This window comes from Mauremys reevesii, linkage group 5 (assembly GCF_016161935.1).
Source record: "Mauremys reevesii isolate NIE-2019 linkage group 5, ASM1616193v1, whole genome shotgun sequence".
Lineage (NCBI taxonomy): Eukaryota > Metazoa > Chordata > Testudines > Geoemydidae > Mauremys > Mauremys reevesii.
The window spans coordinates 60,925,674-60,944,788 of record NC_052627.1 but is presented as its reverse complement, the minus strand read 5'-3'; the positions used below and the strand labels follow the sequence as shown (position 1 = coordinate 60,944,788).

The 19,115-nt window shown below is 49.5% G+C and overlaps 1 protein-coding gene across 4 annotated transcripts in view; it reads right to left on the bottom strand.

Annotated features, from left to right (window-relative positions):
• Positions 1-13,786, bottom strand: part of NPY2R (neuropeptide Y receptor Y2) — a 48,687-nt gene extending 34,901 nt beyond the window's left edge. For all 4 annotated transcript variants that reach the window (XR_005599669.1, XR_005599667.1, XR_005599668.1 and 1 more), the window contains exon 1: positions 13,716-13,786. The gene's annotated coding sequence lies outside the window, so the exon portion shown is untranslated. The remainder of the gene's footprint in view (positions 1-13,715) is intronic.
• Positions 13,787-19,115: the final 5,329 nt, after the last annotated feature.

Sequence of the window (19,115 nt, the reverse complement as noted above, 5' to 3'; positions counted from 1 at the left end):
TATAAACATGAAAGAATTTTACACCTGGAAAAAAGTAGTCTATTTAATTGTTACATCAGGCTTTAATTCTCTAAAAATGCTCTACATGACTGCAACACCATTCAAACACTGTCTTCCTAAAGTTGTGTGGGAAGCACATCACCTGAGGGAAACCGATAAAAGATTAATTTTGAGGCTGCATAAAAAAGGTTATAATGGTAATAAGTACCTTGGCCTAGGGCTTTTCCTAAAGAATTAACTACCAAATGAGGACTATCTACTCTCCCAGCCAGTCATTGATTTTAGGAAAATGTCTTACACCTTGATTAGTATTGCCAAACTAAAGAATGCAAGGTTATGTGGAAGTATAAAACAATACTGAGTAGCAGGGAAGATGTAGAAGTGGAACAGAAGAGAAAATAGTCAATTATTTCCTATGACCCATTTTTTTTTAAAAAAAGTTGCTTTAGCGGGTGTTTCATGTAAGTAAGGTTCAGCAAGTATGTTTTCTAAGACATTAAACTCATAAATGGTTATTTAAAACCTGTTGTGTGGAACTGATGAGTATTGGCACTAACTAGAAGTTCTTGTTTATGAAAAACACCCTTTTTCACAAAAAGACCATCTTCTGCCTAAACTTAGTTTTTTCAAAAGTGTTTCAGCTTTTCAAATGAAATCCAATAATTTTTGTTTTTTTTAAACTGAAAACTGTTTTGGTTTTCAGTTACTGGGATTTTCCCTCCTTTGTCTCGCTTCCCCCTCCCACTCACCACCAACTCCCTTCAGTGGAAAAATGCAAAAAGTGGAAGGGAGAAAATTAACTAATTTGGATTTGCTGTTGAGTTACATAAGGATCTGTTAATTCAGTAATAGCTAGACACCAGGCAGATACCATATTACCCTTTGGACTGACTAAGATCATTTCAATGAACAAATAATCCTTTCAGTAATAAAGTGGAGCTGAATATTTATTTACCAGTATTTTCTATAGACATTACTATATAGCTACTAATCAATCCTCCAGTCTCAGACTCACTCTCTTATTACCTCAGTCTTTAATAATGGTAACATATCCCTAAGTATCCTTGAAGTCTGATATCAAATTCATATACACTGGCTGCAGGCAAAAATAAGGCATCAACTATATCAAGCTTAGTTTTGTTACCAGCTTTGATGCTGGTTCCTGTCTGAAGCATTTCATCCTGTGATGTCAAAACATAAAGAAGCCAATGATCTTGACATTTCTTTTTAATAGTCTGGGTTTGTTTTGATCAAGCATGAACAAGCTGGATGTTGAGAGGGTCTGAACTTTCCCATGTTTTGAGAACACTGGAGTGGGGGGGGAAGAGAAAACAAATCTGTAACTACTAGAAAAAACAACACTATTGCACATATCACCTAATTTCAAAGAAACAGGCAAGAGGAAAACCTATTTTGTGTTCTGCTATTTGTAAACATGTAAATAATGCATAATGTAATCTAGGCCACTTTCTGGTTCATACAATTAACGTCATATCCCTAATTTCAGAAATAGTCACGCATCACAAATTCAGTGGTGCACTAGTTTAAATCCTCAAAAAGATAAAAATGTTATTAGGACAGTGTGAGAACACATAGCGTATGCAATAAATGAAATTAATGCATCTATCAGCTCAGCTCAGGAATTGAAAACATAGTATTAAACATGCAGAAAAGACAAAATGAGCTTTTCTAAATGTAAGTTCTTTCATTAGTTTAGTATCCAGATAATACTAACTGAATTTCAGTTAATTTTATTATCAGAATAAAGTTTTGTTATCAAAATATATTAAGACTAAACCTCTCATTTGACTTTCACAAACAACTCACCACTAGCCAATGTTTAAACAGTATTCACAATTCAAGTCCTTTAAAATAACATTTAATCACTTGACTACCTTTTGCATAATCATTTGTCATTTTGACTTCAATCGGATCTCATGATAATTAACATCACTGAAACTCATATGATAAACAACTTCTGCTTAAAATGATAAGATGCCAAACATGAACATTTTATTAGTTTGATTATAACAACTGGTGTAAAATACAAACAGCATTTAAGATAAAAATTGATTGAATCCCCAACTGCAGCCAAACTCAGTGCTGTAAAAGGCTACAGAGGAGGCTACGTGCTACCTTCACAGCTCATTGATCTGGGGGAGGAGGGAGTACTTTGGGCTCCAGCAATAATCAGAGTATCCTCAGAACAACACCCTGTTTTCCTTCTCACCCGCAGGACATTCCTACTACTCTGAAGGCTGGAAAAGGGTGGCTAAGAGCCACTGCAATGTTTCACTTGGGGATTCACCAAAACTGGGGGAACTTCCAACCAGTTTGTTAAACTGTCTTTCTCTCTGCTTTGCACTGATGGCATGGCACAAAGGAGCCAGATGACAGGCGGAATTTGGTCCAATGTGTCAACTGGTCCATTCCTGCACTTAAATATTTTTGGGCTTAATACTGTACAAAGGGGAAAATCCTACTTATTACAGCAGCTGCCCCAAATTAATATTTATATATCTAGCTACTAGAGGGCTTTTTGGGTGCTCTAGGTGATGTTACACCATTGAATTTAATAGGAATCTTGCCAAGGAATTTGGGAGAAAGATTAGGATCAGGCATTTAGTGACCAAGGGATCATGATGCTCCCAAATGTGACACACAAGTGCCAACCTCAGGGCAGACTGTTAAAAACCAGGGCACTAACATCGAATCGATTGTGAGTTCTAAACTTAGATTTCACCAACTAACTGCACCAACCAAAAACTCCTCAGGCACTTTAACAGCCTTAACATGGAGTCACAGGCAGTCCCCTTGGGTACTCCAGTCTGTCATGTCATCCAGGTGAGCAGATCACAGTGACAGATGGCCCCTTACACCACAAATCACAGCAATATTCAGGTTACTCCTAGTCTCAAAAGGACCATTCACTTACCCTAGGTCAATTGTGCTTTAGGTCTCTCAACGACAGCGCTTGTAGCTAGTCCTATAGTAAGTTATATGAAGATTTATTAAGTAGGCAAAGTAGAGTTATTTACAAGGTTAAAGCAAACAAACATGAACAAGTTACCTTCTTCTTCGAGATGTGTTGCTCCTATCCATTCCATGTAGGTGTGCGCGCGCGCGTGAACAGCTCTTTTTCTTTTTTTAGCCTAGCAACTCCGCGGGGCGCGGGCGCTGGCGCGGCGGGCGCGCGCGATGGCGTATATATAACCCCGGCCGGCCCGCCGCTCCTTCAGTTCCTTCTTTCCGCCGGTAGGAACAGTGTAGTGCTAGTGGTGCTCTCTCCTCCCACAGCTAAGCGTTCTCCGTTAGTTTATATATAGTGTATATCGTTGTTTTTGTTTTTAGTTTTGTAGTTAGTTTTATAGTTAGTATATACTAGGTTAGGAGGTTAGAGGTGGGCCCTCTTCTCTTCTTCTTGCGAACATGCGGACGGCGGGAGCCAACGCTGCAAGCCAGCGCGCGGCGCGCGTGACGTGCCTGCCCATGGTGACGCCCCGCTGTCTTGCCTGGGCTCACTGTCGGACAGGAGTGCCCCCGTCGCTCCGCACTTCCGCGCGCTTGCAGCGACTCCTCGCACGAAGCAACTCCTCGCTCGCGGTCCTCAACAACTCGCGCCTCGGCGGCGGCGGCCCCTCACCAGCGAGCAGGCGCGCCTCAACTACTGCCGCAGCCGCCCCTCTGCCGCGGAGGCAGCAGCCCGGCGGCACCGGCACCGGGCACCCGGCACCGAGCTCCGCGCCCCGGAGAAGGCGCGAAGCCGCCAGAAGGATAAGCAAAAAGCAGAAGGCCCAGCCACCTCCGACTGTAGCTGTGCAGCAACTGCACCGCGGCACCGGCGCGTGCCGCGCGCCGTGCGGCGCCGCGAGCCCGCTCCCCGCTGCCCACCCCAGTCCGGTAGGCTGCGCTGCCCGGCCGAGGCCGGCGCTCGCGACGCAAAGACATTTATCGCGCGCTACGCAAGACAGCGCGCCAGCTTACGGTGCCCGTGCGCGCGCCTCAAGCGGCTTGGGAAGCATCCGAAGCCACTTCCCGGCGCCGCCTAAGCCGGATCGCGCCACCGCGCCAGGTCGGCGGTCTCGCGGTCCACGCCACCTCACCGCCGCCGCTCGCGCCACGCACCGCTCATGTCATCCATGTCTCCCGTCCCTCCTCCGTCTCGCGGTCCGCGCGGTCTCGCTCCCTCGCGCGGTGCGGGCGCTCCAGCCTCCGTTCGCGTCGCGCCCGCGCTCGCGCCGGTGCCGTAACAGGCAGGCGGAGAGGGCCGGCGAGGCGCGAGGTCGCTCCGCAGCGCGTGGCGCCACGCGCGCGTCCGCCATCCCGCCGCGCCGGTCCGCCGCGGCGGCCCGACCGCCGCGCGGCGCCCTCCGCGCCCGCGAGCGCGAGCGCGACGACCCACGCCGCGTCCCGCGGCGCGCCGCCAGGCAAGCGACGCGACGCCTGACTCCGGCGCGGGCACGGCCTCCCGGCACCCCGGCCCGGCGCCGCCCCCGCACCGCCGCCCTCCCTGGCCACCAAGAGCCTCCCTCTCCTCCCCTGGGGGGTGGCGCACTCGCCCCGGGGCGAGTCCCCTCCCAAGAACATGGACCGCAGCAATGGGATTTTGGGTCCCCCGGGCGAACACATGAACAGGCCCCCCCACATGCGAACAGCCGGCTCGATGCCCGCCGGCCACCGGTAGCCACTGTCAGCAGGCACCTCCGTCCCCCCACCTCACCGCCCCGCTCCACACGCCGCAGGCCTGAAGCACGGCGCACGGAAGCAGGCACAAGAGACACGGAGAGTCCCTTCCTCATCCTCCTCCCCGGCCCTCTCCCCCCTCCCCCGGAGATCGGGCGGTGGCGTCGACCCAGACCGACTCAGAAGGGAGACTCACTCAGGTAGCTCAAGCCAGGGGGGGAAGAAGGTGCAAGGGCAAGAGAGACTACCCGTGGAAGAAGTGGAGGGGGGGACGGATGTGGTGGGGAGGAGGACGCCCCTGGTGGGTTCAACAAATGCCGCTGCGCATCCTCAAAAAAATGCCCCTCTCCTCCGCCCCACCTCCAGCGCGACCAGTACGCGCGGAGTGGAGGGAAGTACAGAATACCGGTATGCCCCGACGGCTCCGGAGCCTGTATTCGGGACCGACTCTCTAGTTGTGTTGCAATCTGTCGGCGCTGTGGCCAGCCAGTCCGCGCAGCCGCCGAAGAGCCAAGCCAGGAAGGAGTAGGCGCGCCTCGGCGCCTCCTCGCTAACGCTCGCCAACCGCCTCAACTCCTACTTGCCAACCAATTCAACATGCAACAAAGATATACATAGAACATCTTGGGCTGCCTTGGGAAATTCACAGCTGCGGCTCAGAGGAAGCTGGAAGCTCTGGCTTCTTCCTTTAAGAAAGGAAGGAAAGCCAGCGTGGCAGCGGGACGGGCGGGACCGGGGCGCCGAGGGTAACCCAGGAGGGCCATGCACGCATTATTCATCACTTCCGCCTGCAGGGGCCGCCAGAGGACCTTCCTTCCCAGAGGGGTCCTTTACGCGGAAAGTCTTTTTTTGTACAATAAAAACTTTTCAAAGAAAACCAGAGGGCGGAGTGCAGATCCGCGATGCGCACGCTGCCGCCCAGCGCATAAGGGCAGGCCAACAACCTTATTCAACTTCATTCAACGCCTCCAACCTTATCGCCAACAATCGCCCCCTTCGCCGCCGCCCATCGGGCGAGCGCCGCCGGCCGCAGAATACGGGGCGGATCATCCCAGGCCCCCAGTCGGCCTTTTGAGGGACGCGAGGGCTCTCCAAGTCGACTGGCACGACCTCCAGGGCCCATCCATTCTTCAATCAGATCAGGCGTGGTCATCTGTAACCCTTTTCGCTGGTCTCCTCCCGGTCCTCCGCCTCATCCCGCCTCCAGCTCAGCACCCCCCGAGTCAGCCATTTCTCCTCCCCACCCGCACCCCCTCCTCCCTCCCTCCCCTCCTCTCCTCTTCCCTCCTCCCTCTCCTCCCCCCTCCTCTGCCCTCGAGCCTCAGTCAGGAGGCTCAGGTCGTGGGGAGCAGGGGAGGAATCGAGCTATTCTCATCCCAAGGCAAAGGCATATCCTCCAGGCAATCCCCTCATCCGCCTCCGGCCAGCAGCTGTCAGAGCTTCCAGCACAGAGATGGTGACCTTTGGGGTTCCTTCCCCTTCCTTGGATCCTGGGACTGTTTTTGCTGCCTCCTCGACCTACTCTTGCCTTCCGCTGGCCCAATCTACCCGAGCTGCCCTGTGAGGGATGATCTCTGGTCCTCGGGCCACCCGTTCCCCACCTGGTCTCGCCTCTCCCCGCGGTACTCAGTGCATGCTTGGCCTCATGCGCCCCTCGCCGCCGCCCAGCCGGCCTCCCTCGCTCCGCATCCCTCTCACCCCCGTCATCGCCATCCGTCCCGCCGCTCCCAGCGTCTGCGGCGAAGGCTCACTCCGAGGTTCTGTGGCGACCAAAGGCTTCGAGCGGAATCCCTCCCCGTTCTCCTCCCTCTCCCCTCTCTGTTCCAGAGTCCTGTGAGGGTTCTCCTGAGTCTGCGCTCCATCGGGCAGCTCATCAGGCGTTGGCCCCCTTCCCGGGCCAGCGAGCGTTTGGGCACCTTTTCCGTGCCTCCCTCCTGGGCTCCTCACGGCACAGCATCCATCCCTGGGTCCACCATGCGCGCCGCCGACTCTTTCCTCCGGCCATTCCGCCCTGGCCTGCGCAGGCCATTCCAAATGTCTCTGGCTCATCCCGATCCATGCTGGCGTTGGCCCAAAGCCGGCCTCGTCGCGTCGGACCCGCCCCCCCCCTCATGTGGGTGCTCTGGGCTGAGCCCGTTCCGCCTGCCCCGCCGCGCCCGACCCTCCGCGTGGCTGCCCGGGTCTCTCACTGGCCTCTCCGCTGGCCCAAACCACCCGCGGGGGGGTCAACCCCCCTGGGGCTCCCTCCATATCAACTGCACCGCACAGGCGATCCCCCCAGCCAGGCTTGTCTCGCCTCACGATCTCCCGCACCCAGATCTGCTGTGCCGCGAGCTACCCGGTGCCATGTTTTATGTCAACAGCTAGGGGTCTAGCTGGACAACACCGCAGCCATGTCACCTTCCTCTGGGCTTGCGCGCGAGGTCAACACTTTGCGGCAACGAGGCATTGCCTCAGAACTTTTCTCGCCGACCGCCTCAGCAGAACTCGTCGCCCTTGCGAGCGCACCTTCACGCCAGAGCCGGCGTCTCAGCGCGTCCAGAGGTCCTTTCCAGAGTGACCTCTCCTTCTCCCTGGCTTATTCCATCTTCCAGCCAGTGGGCTTCTCCAGAGATAGACCTCTCTGCTTCTCTCCCTCCTTCAAATGCTTTCTCCTCTTCTCTCAAGCCAAGCTCTCCTCCTCGCTCCCTCAGAGCTCTTCCGCTCTCATTCCCCTCAGAGCCTCTTCTCCGTCGTCCCTCCCAAGATCGGCAGAGCAAACCGAGCTCAAGATCGAGCCTGCTGCCGCTCCGCACTGATCTCTGGGCATGCCTCCCAGCCTGCTGCTGACTTCACCGGAGTTCCCCTCGCTGCTGCGAGCCCATCTGCCTCGAGGCTGCCTGGTGAACCTGTCGCGGTCTGGAGCCCGGCAGCCTCGTCACAGCATCCTGCGGTGCAGGCAGTGCTGCTCAAAGCAGCTGACCTCGAACCGGGTTGGTAGTTCTGGTGCAGCAAGGCAACATCAACACCGCAGCGCACCACTAACTCAGCCAAGCAGCCTGCCCTGCGCGACCTGAGAGAGGCCTCACTCCTTTCTCGCCCCCATCCAGACTGTCCTCCTCGCTCTTGGTACCTACTGGGTCGGGTCTGCAATCTCGTCTCCCCAAGGAGGCACCCTTCACTCTGCCCAGCATTCATGGGCGACTTGGTCCATTGCTTCGATCTTCAGCTCCACCTGGCAGCACTGTCCCCATTGGTGTCATGATTCCGTCTCCACCCGCGAGTGCTCTCTCCCTCCTCCACCTTTGATTGCTCTCTGTCTCGCCTCCTCTGTAAGGCGGCCCTTCCTCCTGCTCCTTGCCCAGATCTCCTCTCTCTCCTAGCTCCGCCCTGGCCCCTTGCTTCACTTCCATCATTACCTTCTTCCTCAGAGCTCTTCGCCCTGCGGGGCCCCCTTACCGTCTTTCACCCCAGACAGTCGGGTCCAGCGGGGACAAGGTGCAGCTTCTTCCTCCCCGGCCCTCCCTCCTCAAATGCCGCTGCTTCTCCCGGGCTTCCTTCCGTCCTCGCATGCTTCCTTTCCCTTCCGCGCATGCCTCCGCCTCCGCGGCGTCCTACCTCGCCGCGGCGATGCCGACGGCCGCCCAGAAGCGCGACTCTCGCTCGCCCAGCTGTTCGCACGTCCTGCATGACTGCGCAAGCCAGTGCCCTGAAAGCGCGCACCTTCCTCGCTGACGTCCTGCCGCAGACCGTGTTCTGAGCGAGCTTTCCAGTTCCCCGGCCCGACTCACCCCCCATCCACATCCCCACCATCCATCAGCTCTTTCCTGGCCCATCAGCCTATCCAGGCAGCATGTCCACGGCCTGGCTGGGTACGCAGCATCATCCTTCAGCCCCACTTCAGTCTTCCCAGCGACGTAGAGCCACGCAGCTGCCAGTTCAGAGACGACGCAGCTTCCAGGTCTGACTCATTCCACCCGCCCACTCTGCGTGGCTTGGGACCTAACTGTTGTGAATCACCACAATCAACTACCAGAAGAAAAGACGGAACTCACTCCAAGAAAAGAACTGAGGAACTGAGTTTGGACTGGCCGTGGTTGTCCCCCTCCCCTCCTTCCCGGGCCACGGAATGCCGGCAGAAATGCCGCCGAAGGCCGGCCGGCTAGGGGGTATGAGCGCCACGTGAGGGCCGCCATTTTTGAAACCTAAGCCTAATATAGGCTTTTGTAATCAGCTAGCTTCATCTGTCCTTTAGGGCTAGCCCAGGCTAAGCAGCTGGGGATGTCTTGCTTATGCCTAGAAACAAACACCTCAGTTCCCCTCCCCCAAGAGTCCAAGTAGCATAGAGATCCTTAGTTCCTCTGTTTTGGGGTTTTTGTACATTTCCTGCAATGTACTATGAGCTGCAAACTCAGCTGATGGAAGGAGTCCACTCACATGACTCATCTTCACTGGGAGAAGAGTAGAACAACAAGAGTTTTTTGATGACGGTTTCTCAATCCAGATATAGGGAGTATCTAGTTGTAAGATCCAACCATAGCCTGTCTGGTATTAATGCATCCTGGAGGTCAATGCCTGGCTGCACAGATGGTGTCACCAGAAGGGCTTTGACGTCCTTGACCACAGAATGTTGTTCCATGAAGGAGAACTGCTGAGCAAAGATAGGGTCCATCTATCAAGGAAGGGGAAGAGTATCTTTGGATACAAACTGGCTGATCTAATGAGGAGGGCTTTAACCTAGATTTGATGGGGCAGAAAATTTAGGTAAGTCAAAAACATGGAGACCTGGGAGAAGGGTTGGAATCCGGGCAAAAGCATGGGTAATTATAGCAGGGATAAAGGAGAGATAAGAGGGAACACAGAGAAAAATCAAATCTATAGCTTAGACGTCTCTATACTCATGGGCTCGAGGAGGCTAGCCCCTGGTCCGGCCTGCCCCTTCTGCTCGGGGCCCTGCCATTCCTGCCAAAGCCAAGAGGACCACCCCCCACCCCCCAGGCCACCTGTGTGCCCCCCCCTCCAGTGCACCAGGCCGGAGGCGTGCCCCTGCTCAGCCCCAGAGTGCCAGGCAGTTGGGCAGGTGGTGCACTTCCCCTGCCCAGTGCGCCAGGCGAGCGCCATGACCCCTCTCAGCCTCGGAGAACCAGGTGGGCAGGCAACCTAAGAGCACAGGCTGGCCTGCATTAGCCCCAGCCCCAGGCTGGGGCCCCAGCCTTGGAGTGGGGGGGGGGAGTCCCCCCTCCCCACAGCACAGCACTGGGAAGTATGGGGAATAAGAGGAAGAAATAGAAATACTAGTGAATAAACACAGCTATGACATAGTTGGCATCACAGAACTTGGTGGGATAATACACATGACTGGAATATTGGTATAGAAGGGTACAGCTTGCTCAGGAAGGACAGGCAGGGGAAAAAAAGGAGGAGTGTTGCCTTCTATATCAAATACGTGTACTTTGGATGAAGTTGGATCAAAATAGGAGAGACTTGTTGAAAGTCAGGGTAAGGATAAAAGGGGTAAAAAGCAAGTGTGATGTCATGGTGGAGGTCTAATATAGATCACCAAACCAGGAAGAGGTGGATGAAGCTTTTTTTAAACAACTAACAAAGTCATCCAAAGCACAGGACTTGGTGGTGATGAGGGACTTCAACTACCCAGACATCTATTGGGAAAATACACAGCAGGAAACAGACATATGCGGTATGTGAGTCTTCCATTTAGGGAAGGGTGGGGGCGCACGCTGGCACCTGGACCATGGCCCCTCCCTTCGAAGCCCGCCCCCACTCTGCCTCCTCCCCCTGAGACCCTTTGCCCACTCCTCTCCACCTCCTCCCAAGGCCTTGCTGCTCATTCCTCTCCACCACAGGAAGAGGTCACTCGGGGCTGGGGCCTCAGGCCACAATCTGGACACTGGTGCCCCCCCGCCTCTCCCCACACACTTTTAGGGAGCTTCACTTCCAGCGCTCCAAAGGCAATGGGCCAGCATGCATCAAAGGGAGGTGACCTATGCTGCATCCGCGGCATTTTCCCTCTGCATGGCTAGCCTTTTTTGAGGAGGCTTAGCCTCCCCTAGCCTCTTGTACGCACCGCTCATGAGCACAGATTATCCAACAAATTACTGGAATATATCAGATACAGTTTTTTATTTCAGAAAGTGGAGAATGCAACTAGGAGAGAGGCTATTCTAGATTTGATTTTGACAAATAGAGAGGAACTGTTGGAGAATCTGAAAGTGGAAGGCAGCTTGGGTGAAAGTGATCATAAAATGGTAGAGTTCATGATTCCAAGGAATGGAAGGAGGGAAAACAGCACAATAACGACAAGGCAGACTTTAGCACACTCAGGGAGTTGGTAGGTAGGATCCCATGGGAAGCAAGTCTAAGGGGAAAACAGTTCAAGCATTGGCAGTTTTTTCAGAGAGACATTATTAAGGGCACAAGAGCAAACTGTCCAACTGCATAGAAAAGATAAGAAGTATGGCAAGGGACCACACTGGCTTAACCAGGAGATCTTCAATTATCTGAAACTCAAAAAAAAATGCTACAAAAAGTGGAAACTAGGTCAAATTATGAATGATGACAATAAAAAAAAATCCTATAAGCAGGTAGGGACAACATTAAAAAGGCCAAGGCACAAAATGAAATTAAACTAGGTAGAGTCATATAAAGGGTAACAAGAAAACATTTTACAAACATATTAGAAGCAAGAGGAAGATCAAGGACAAGGTAGGCCCATTACTCAAGAGGGGCAATAATAGAAAATATGGAAATGGCAGAAGTACTAACTGACTTTTTTGTTTAAGTTTTCACCAAAGAGGTTAGTAGTTAGCACGTTTTTCCTAAACACTGGAATAAGTTGCTTAGGGAGGTTTGCAATCTCCATCATTGTCTAATCTGTTCTTAAAAACCCCAAACACCAGTCAGGAATGAGCTAGGTCAGAGGTTCTCAAACTTATTTGATTGGGCCCCCACTTCTTTGTGTCTGTAGTAATTTATGCCCTATCCCCCCCGAGTACATATACTGCCACCCAGCTCTGAAGGCCAACTGGAGAGCAGCAGTTGCTGACTGGGCACCCAGCTTTGAAGGCAGCACCCCATCAGCAGCAGAACAAAAGTAAAGGTGGCAATGTGAAAAGTGATATTTGTCAATATCATTTTTCACAGCAGACTTAGCGCGCCATTTCCACCCTTACGTTGGTTCTGCTGCTGCCCAGGGGTGCTGGAATAGGGGGATCTAGGGCACCATGGCATCATCACCCTCCCACGTTTTACCAGCCAAAGGGAGAGCAGGGGGAGAGGCAGAGAGGAGTGAACAGAAGGCAGGGCCTTTGTGGGTAGAAGTAGTGGTGTGAGGGGTGTGGCCATGGCTTGAACACCAATAGCCCTCCCACTTTTAGGGAGCTTCTGTCACTCCTGCTGCTGCCACACCAGGGCTGACAGCCAGAGCCCCACCACCTCCAAGTGAGGGATTGGGTGGGGAGGGGGAAGGAGAGCCGCAACCTGGGTTTTGGGGCCCTTCTGCATGAGCCCCAGCCACCTGGGGCTGACAGCCAGAGCTCACGCCTCCCTTGACACATTCCCATGTCTCCCTTGGGAGGCCCGCCCTATAGTTTGAGAACAGCTAGTCTGGGTTATTACTTAGTCCTGCTATTGAGGTCCCTTCCTGTCCAACGCTTCTCTGATGGGTCTCTTTTCAGGAGGGGTAAAGCAATTTCAGTAGAAGAGCAGCTCTTCACACTAATGTCCCTCATCTGTATAGCAATTCACACAGTCAGAGACTCACATTACAGCTACACAAATACTACATTACAGTATGGAACACAGATATTACAAGTAAGATTAATGCACACAGCAACTCAGAAGCATTCAATAGGTCTAAATACTTTCTTATCATTCTAATACCTATTACAGATTCCAGACAGATTCCAGTTACATATCTGCCAGTGTTCTGTTGAGAAATGGGGACCTTGGCATGAGCTGGCCCCTGGCCTGCCAGCATCACAGGGAGAAGCACAGCAAGGGCTCAGTCCTGCAAAGTACTGAGAAATCCTGCAAGATCCTGAGCACCACAGGAGATGAGGATATTCGACACCATGTAGGACCGAGCCCTAGGACCATGATCTAATTCCCATCAAAATCTACAGGAGTCTTTCTATTGGCTTCCAGACAAGATGTATCAGGGCTTAACCCAGCACGGGATGCTGGTATTTTGATAATGTTGATGCTCATTTGTGCATGCTCTTATGAGCTTGCATCCTGATCTGTGCACTTTTACAAACATTTCTCTTCTCACTTAAATAGTACAGGCTGTCAAATTTTCTTTAAACGCTAAAATTATACAGATGAAATGACTCAAATTTCACCAAGGTTTCATGAAAGGTTTTGGAAAATACTAGAAGTTTTGCAAAACCCTAAACCCAGCTGGGTTCTTCCATTAAGTATGGTGACTTGACCAAATATTTTAATGAAGATATAGAAACATCAGAAAGCAGACAGGTATGAATAGGAAATGAATATAAAATGTTTATTTTTCAAGTTTGTAAAGCAAGTATGTTACCAAAAACAATATCAGTTACAGTCCACTCCACTAACAGGAAATAAGGCACCCAACTCCAATTGAAATGAAAAGCCCAAGCTTTGGATCCAGTTTACAAGACACTGGGAAGAGAGGAGCATTAGGCAAGGAGGTAAATAAACCCTTAGGTTGAAAAAGTAAAGGTCAGTTGTAGCAGCATTTCAAGGCATGGTTGTGCCATGCTTTCTTCTAGACTGATTCAAGATAATTCAGAAGTGCTATGTGTGATAAAGTTCCTGTTCTGCCTTGGTGGCTCCTGCACTTATTGGCAGATTTTGCTAGCCTCAGAGATCTTCCTGTGTTGGATCAGGAGTTGGGAGGTTTTTGGGGGGAAACCCGGGCCCACCCTCTACCCTAGGTTCCAGCCCAGGGCCCTGTGGACTGCAGCTGTCTAGAGTGCCTTCTGGAACAGCTACACAACAGCTACAATTCCCTGGGCTACTTCCCCATGGCCTCCTCCCAACACCTTCTTTGTTCTCACCACAGGACCTTCCTCCTGATGTCTGTTAACATTTGTACTCCTCATTCCTCCAGCAGCATGTCCTCTTACTCCCAGCTCCTTATGCACACCTCACTAACTGGAGTGAGAGCCTTTTTATACCAGGTGTCCTGATTAGCCTTATTTAATTCTAGTAACTTCCCAATTGGCTACAGGTGTCCTAATTAGCCTGCCTGCCTTAATTAGTTCTAGAAAGTTCCTGAGTGTTCTGCAATAGTCCCTGTTATCTTACCCAGGGAAAAGGGACCTGTTTAACCTGGAGCTAATGTATCTACCTTCAACCACTGTCTTGTAGTCATCTGGCCTGATCCTGTCACATATGTTTGACTATTTGCAGGATAACGGCATATTTTATCTAAATGTGACTATTACATTTAATAATGGAGCACATTGGTAATGTTTCAGAATGCCAGCTGGCGTACTACTGGAAGAGGAATCACAGTATCCAACTATTATACTGCCTTAAACACAAAGGGCAAGATTCTGTACTGAGCCTCAAAGAGACGCAGCATAGAGCTTGCAGTCCAGGTGGTGGTGGGGTGATAAAGTGGCCTAACTTATGGCAGCCTATCCCTGGCTGCTGTGGGCAGCTGTGCTTCCCCAAAATCCCTTCAGTCATATTTGCTGTTTCCAACCTTTCCTGCCCCCCAATGGGCCCCTCCAACCCCAGCCTCTCCTTGGCATGCCCCCTGTGCTAGAGTTTGTGAGGGGAAAATTCACCCATGGTTTTGAGCCCCTCTGTGCCACCCCAGTTCCTTTACTGGCTGTACAGGGGCCAGAATGGGAGTGAGAATTTAATTCAAAGAATTTAATTAAATTCAGTTTAATTTCTGTTCAGTTATACTCTATTCATGCAACTCCACTGAATACCAGGGAGTTGCATGAGTGTAACAGAATAGATCCTAACCACAAGAGGCTTAGAACTACATTAGTTTTCAGAAATCAGTCAGAGTCTGTGCTTTAAAACAGTACATCCATGATGCCCTTGCCATCCAAGGATCCTAGACTAAATTTTGTTGACAAAGTTAAGCATTTAAATCCATTTTTAAAATGCTTGATTTTCAGAGGGGCTGAACACCTGCAGCTCCCATTACAGATAGATTTTGGAACCTAACTTTACATACCCAAGTATGAAAATTTTGGCTTTACTGATTTATAATTTACACAAAATGTAAGCTGGAAGACCATCTCCATTATGGGTTGATCTAATAAAACTGAGCATCAAAAATTAATGGAACATAGTACTACAAAATACTGCTCAGAAAAATTAGGTCAAGTCATAGACATGTGTGGTCAGGAAAATGTTATCTGTTGTATTTTTCCAATGGTTAAAAAAATTGCACGAACTGTGCTTCTTCCAGAAGTAGTGCTACTTACATTTTGCAATTTTAGAGTTCTGGTCTGTGGGAGCTATATATAAAAACTCTTAACAATATGAAATAAAGTATGTGACAAGAGGATAATATCTCCTAAGTAAAGTTGTCAAAAATATTTATTGAATAAAACTCTCAAGACTGCATAGCAAATCATACCATGTTCCAAGTGCTAATGTTTGCACTGGGAACTTTACATTAGTAGATATATGGGAGGATATATATCAGTGGCTCTGCATCCATGGAAGTTATTTCATGTCCATTATTATTCCACCTAGGGGTAGTATAACTTTTCTTAGCAATTGGTTTTCAGCTCTGATGTTCTTGGGTCTGTAGAATGCAAAGGTTGGGTCAAAAATGGCCCTATGTTTGACCCTAAGTGTACATCATCATTTGCATCTGAAAGCAGCCCAGAGATGATAATTTCCAGATTGTAGCCAAAATAGTCTATTTTAATTGCTTAGCCAGAATCATCCATTGATCTGATGGTAAAAAAAAAATCAGCCTTATTCATGTAGATCTTCCCTTTCAGATATAGATATGTACGTTTTCTTTCCATCCCTGTCTTCATGCACTTATAAACCATATCACTTAAGAATTTTTTCAACCCACTTGAGTCAAATCTTTAACACCAGTTAAGTTCTTTTATTTCTCTAAGCAATATCAGTGCTTTGGTTTCCAGAAAGGTTCACTTCTCCAGTATTCATAAAGACATGCAAATAGACATGTTGTAACAATTTTTGTTGCTCAAGCAGTAAACTTTACCAGCTTTTGGCACAACAAACAACACACTTACCAGAGGAATCAAAACCCAGCTATAGATAAAACACGAAGGGAAACGGGTGGCTGTCACATATGGTACTGTAACTTAGAAGCTAATCAAACAAGTGATGCATAATACTGTAAAGAAATTAGCTTTACCAATAGAGAGTTGGCCTCTGAAACGAGCCAATAATATCACACTGTGGAAATGTTGATTTTAGCTGAAGTCAAGAAAAGTCACTCACTTCTTCATTGCTGTATAATGTTGCCTTTTACTAGGCTGGATTATCTTCTCCGGATTGGCTTCTGTATAATGTAGTTGTAATATTGTGAGGGGTTTCAGCGTAGTAGCCGTGTTAGTCTGTATCAGTAAAAAGAACAGGAGTACTTGTGGCACCTTAAAGACAAACCCAATTTATTTGGGCATAAGCTTCTGTGGGCTAAAGCCCACTTCATCAGATGCATGGAGTGGAAAATACAGAAGTATATACAGAGAACATGAAAAGATGGGGGTTGCCATACCAACTCTAACAAGACAAATCAATTAAGGTGGGCTATTATCAGCAGGAGGAGGGAAAAAAACTTGCATAGTGATAACCAGGATGGCCCATTTCAAACAGTTAACAAGAAGGTGTGAGTAACAGGAGGGGGGGAAATCACCATGAGGAAATAGTTTTTAGTTTGTGTAATGACCCATCCACTCCCAGTCTTTATTCAAGCCTAATTTAATGGTGTCCAGTTTGCAAATTAATTCCAGTTCTGCAGTTTCTCATTGGAGTCTGTTTTTGAAGTTTTTTTTGTTGAAGATTTGCAACTTTTAGGTCTGTAATTGAGTGTCCAGGTAGGCTGAAGTGTTCTCCGACTGGTTTTTGAATGTTATAATTCTTGATGTCTAATTTGTGTCCATTTATTCTTTTGCATAGGGACTGTCTGGTTTGGCCAATGTACATGGCAGAGGGGCATTGCTAGCACATGATGGAATATATCACATTAGTAGCTGTGCAGGTGAATTAGGCCCTGACTGTGTGTCTGATGTGATTAGGTCCTATGATGGTGTCCCTTGAATAGATATGTGGACAGAGTTGGCAACGGGCTTTGTTGCAAGGATAGGTTCCTGGGTTAGTGTTTTTGTTGTGTGGTTGCTGGTGAGTATTTGTTTCAGGTTGGGGGCTGTCTGTAAGCAAGGACTGGCCTGTTTCCCAAGGTCTGTAAGAGTAAGGGATCGTCCTTCTGGATAGGTTGTAGATCCTTGATGATGACGCGCTGGAGAGGTTTTAGTTGGGGGCTGAAGGTGATGGCTAGTGGCGTTCTGTTACTTTATTTGTTGAGCCTGTCCTGTAAGAGGTGACTTCTGGATACTCTTCTGGCTCTGTCAATCTGTTTCTTAACTTCATCAGGTGGGTATTGTAGTTTTAAGAATGCTTGATAGAGGTCTCGTAGGTTTTTGTCTCTTTCTGAGGGATTGGAGCAAATGTGGTTGTATCTTAGAGCTTGGCTGTTGACAATGGATCATGTGATGTGGTCTGGATGAAAGCTGGAGGCATGCAGGTAAGTATAGCGGTCAGTAGGTTTCTGGTATAGGGTGGTGTTTATGTGACCATTGCTTATTAGCACTGTAGCATCCAGGAAGTGGATCTCTTGTGTGGACTGGTCCAGGTTGAGGTTGATGGTGGGATGGAAATTGTTGAAATCCTGGTGGAATTCCTCAAGGGCTTCTTTTCCATGGGTTCAGATGATGAAGATGTCATCTATGTAGCACAAGTAGAGATGGGGCATTAGGGGACGAGAGCTGAGGAAGTGTTGTTCTAAGTCAGCCATAAAAATGTTGGCATTCTGTGGGGTAATTATACCCATTGCAGTGCCGCTGAGGGGTATAATTACACAGCATCAAAGAAAATCTTTGCACTAAGCACAAGTACTAATTCTAGTGTATTTATATGAATTGTAATAGAGCAAAACCTCACTAATTCACACGAATGACTGAATGACTCATTGCGAATCACTTAATTTTGAGAAATAGCGAATATGCAAAGATACCATTTTTAAAAAGCAAGCTTAATGCATCACAGAATGTACTTTGTTCACTTATTTTGTAAATTATTTTGAAAGAATAATGAAGTCTTAGTGATACAACACTTCACGAGAGAGCCTGGCCATTAACTCTTTGCGGAAAGGTGATGGAATACTGTTAGTTTTATAATACAACTGTGACATTGCACCCCATAATGCTTTATGGAAATATGCTTAGGAGTGTAAATATGACATAACTGGAATATGTTTTATGCTAGATATTCCATGTAACATATCTCTGCAAAGGTTATGATCTACTGGATATATTCATACTATTTGTAGGCATGTATCATTTTTGTATTCAAAGTTATGAATATTGGCTATGCACTTATTTGATTTTAAGTAGCCTCAGTGAAGCATTTGGTCAGCTTATTGAGAAAAGACCATTCCCAGTAAGTGCCCTGTGGCAGGGCGAAGACTCACCGGCCTGGCGCCTCCTGCTGGTCATCCTGGGAATTAGCTCTTCCAGGCCAGAGTGCCCTCTGCAGGCCTGTGTCTCACCTGCCACAGGCCCCCCATGTCCCTCCTGGACCCCCGTGCCTCTCTGCCCAGGGTTTCTGCCCACCACAGTACCCCCTCATTCTCAGTCTCCCCTCCCAGGCAAACTCACAATCCCCACCTTGCTTCAGTGGCTACTGCCAGTCATCGTCAAGCCACCGCTCCCTGGGGCAGACGGCAGTCTGTAAACCACTCATCATCAGCAAGGGGGGTTGGACCAGCTGCTTCTGCTTATATCTGGGCTGCCCCTCTGCAGCCCCAGTACTCTTGTGGGCCCTTAACTCAGCCTGGGGCTTAGCTAGGCTGGAGCTCCCCAGCTCCCTCTGCCCTTCCCCAGCACTGCTCCACCCTAGGTACCCTCCTCAGCTTCCCAGGCAGCCAGGTCCTTCTCTCTCTGAAAGCTAGAGAGAGTGTGTGTCTGTTTCTGGCCCACAGCCCTCTTATAAGGGCCAGCTAGGCCCTGATTAAGCTGACCCCAACAGTGGCTGCTTGCCCAATCAGCCTAGCTTTCCCCACTGTAGCCTCTCCAGGGTTGCTTTATCCCCTTCAGTCAGGAGCAGGGTGACCACCCCGCTACATGCCCAGTCAAGAAACACTTAAGCTAACAAAGAACTTTGAGAGTTGCCAATCCACATCTGAGCTTTTCTGGGAATGTGGCATCTGGCCTATAAAGTTCTGA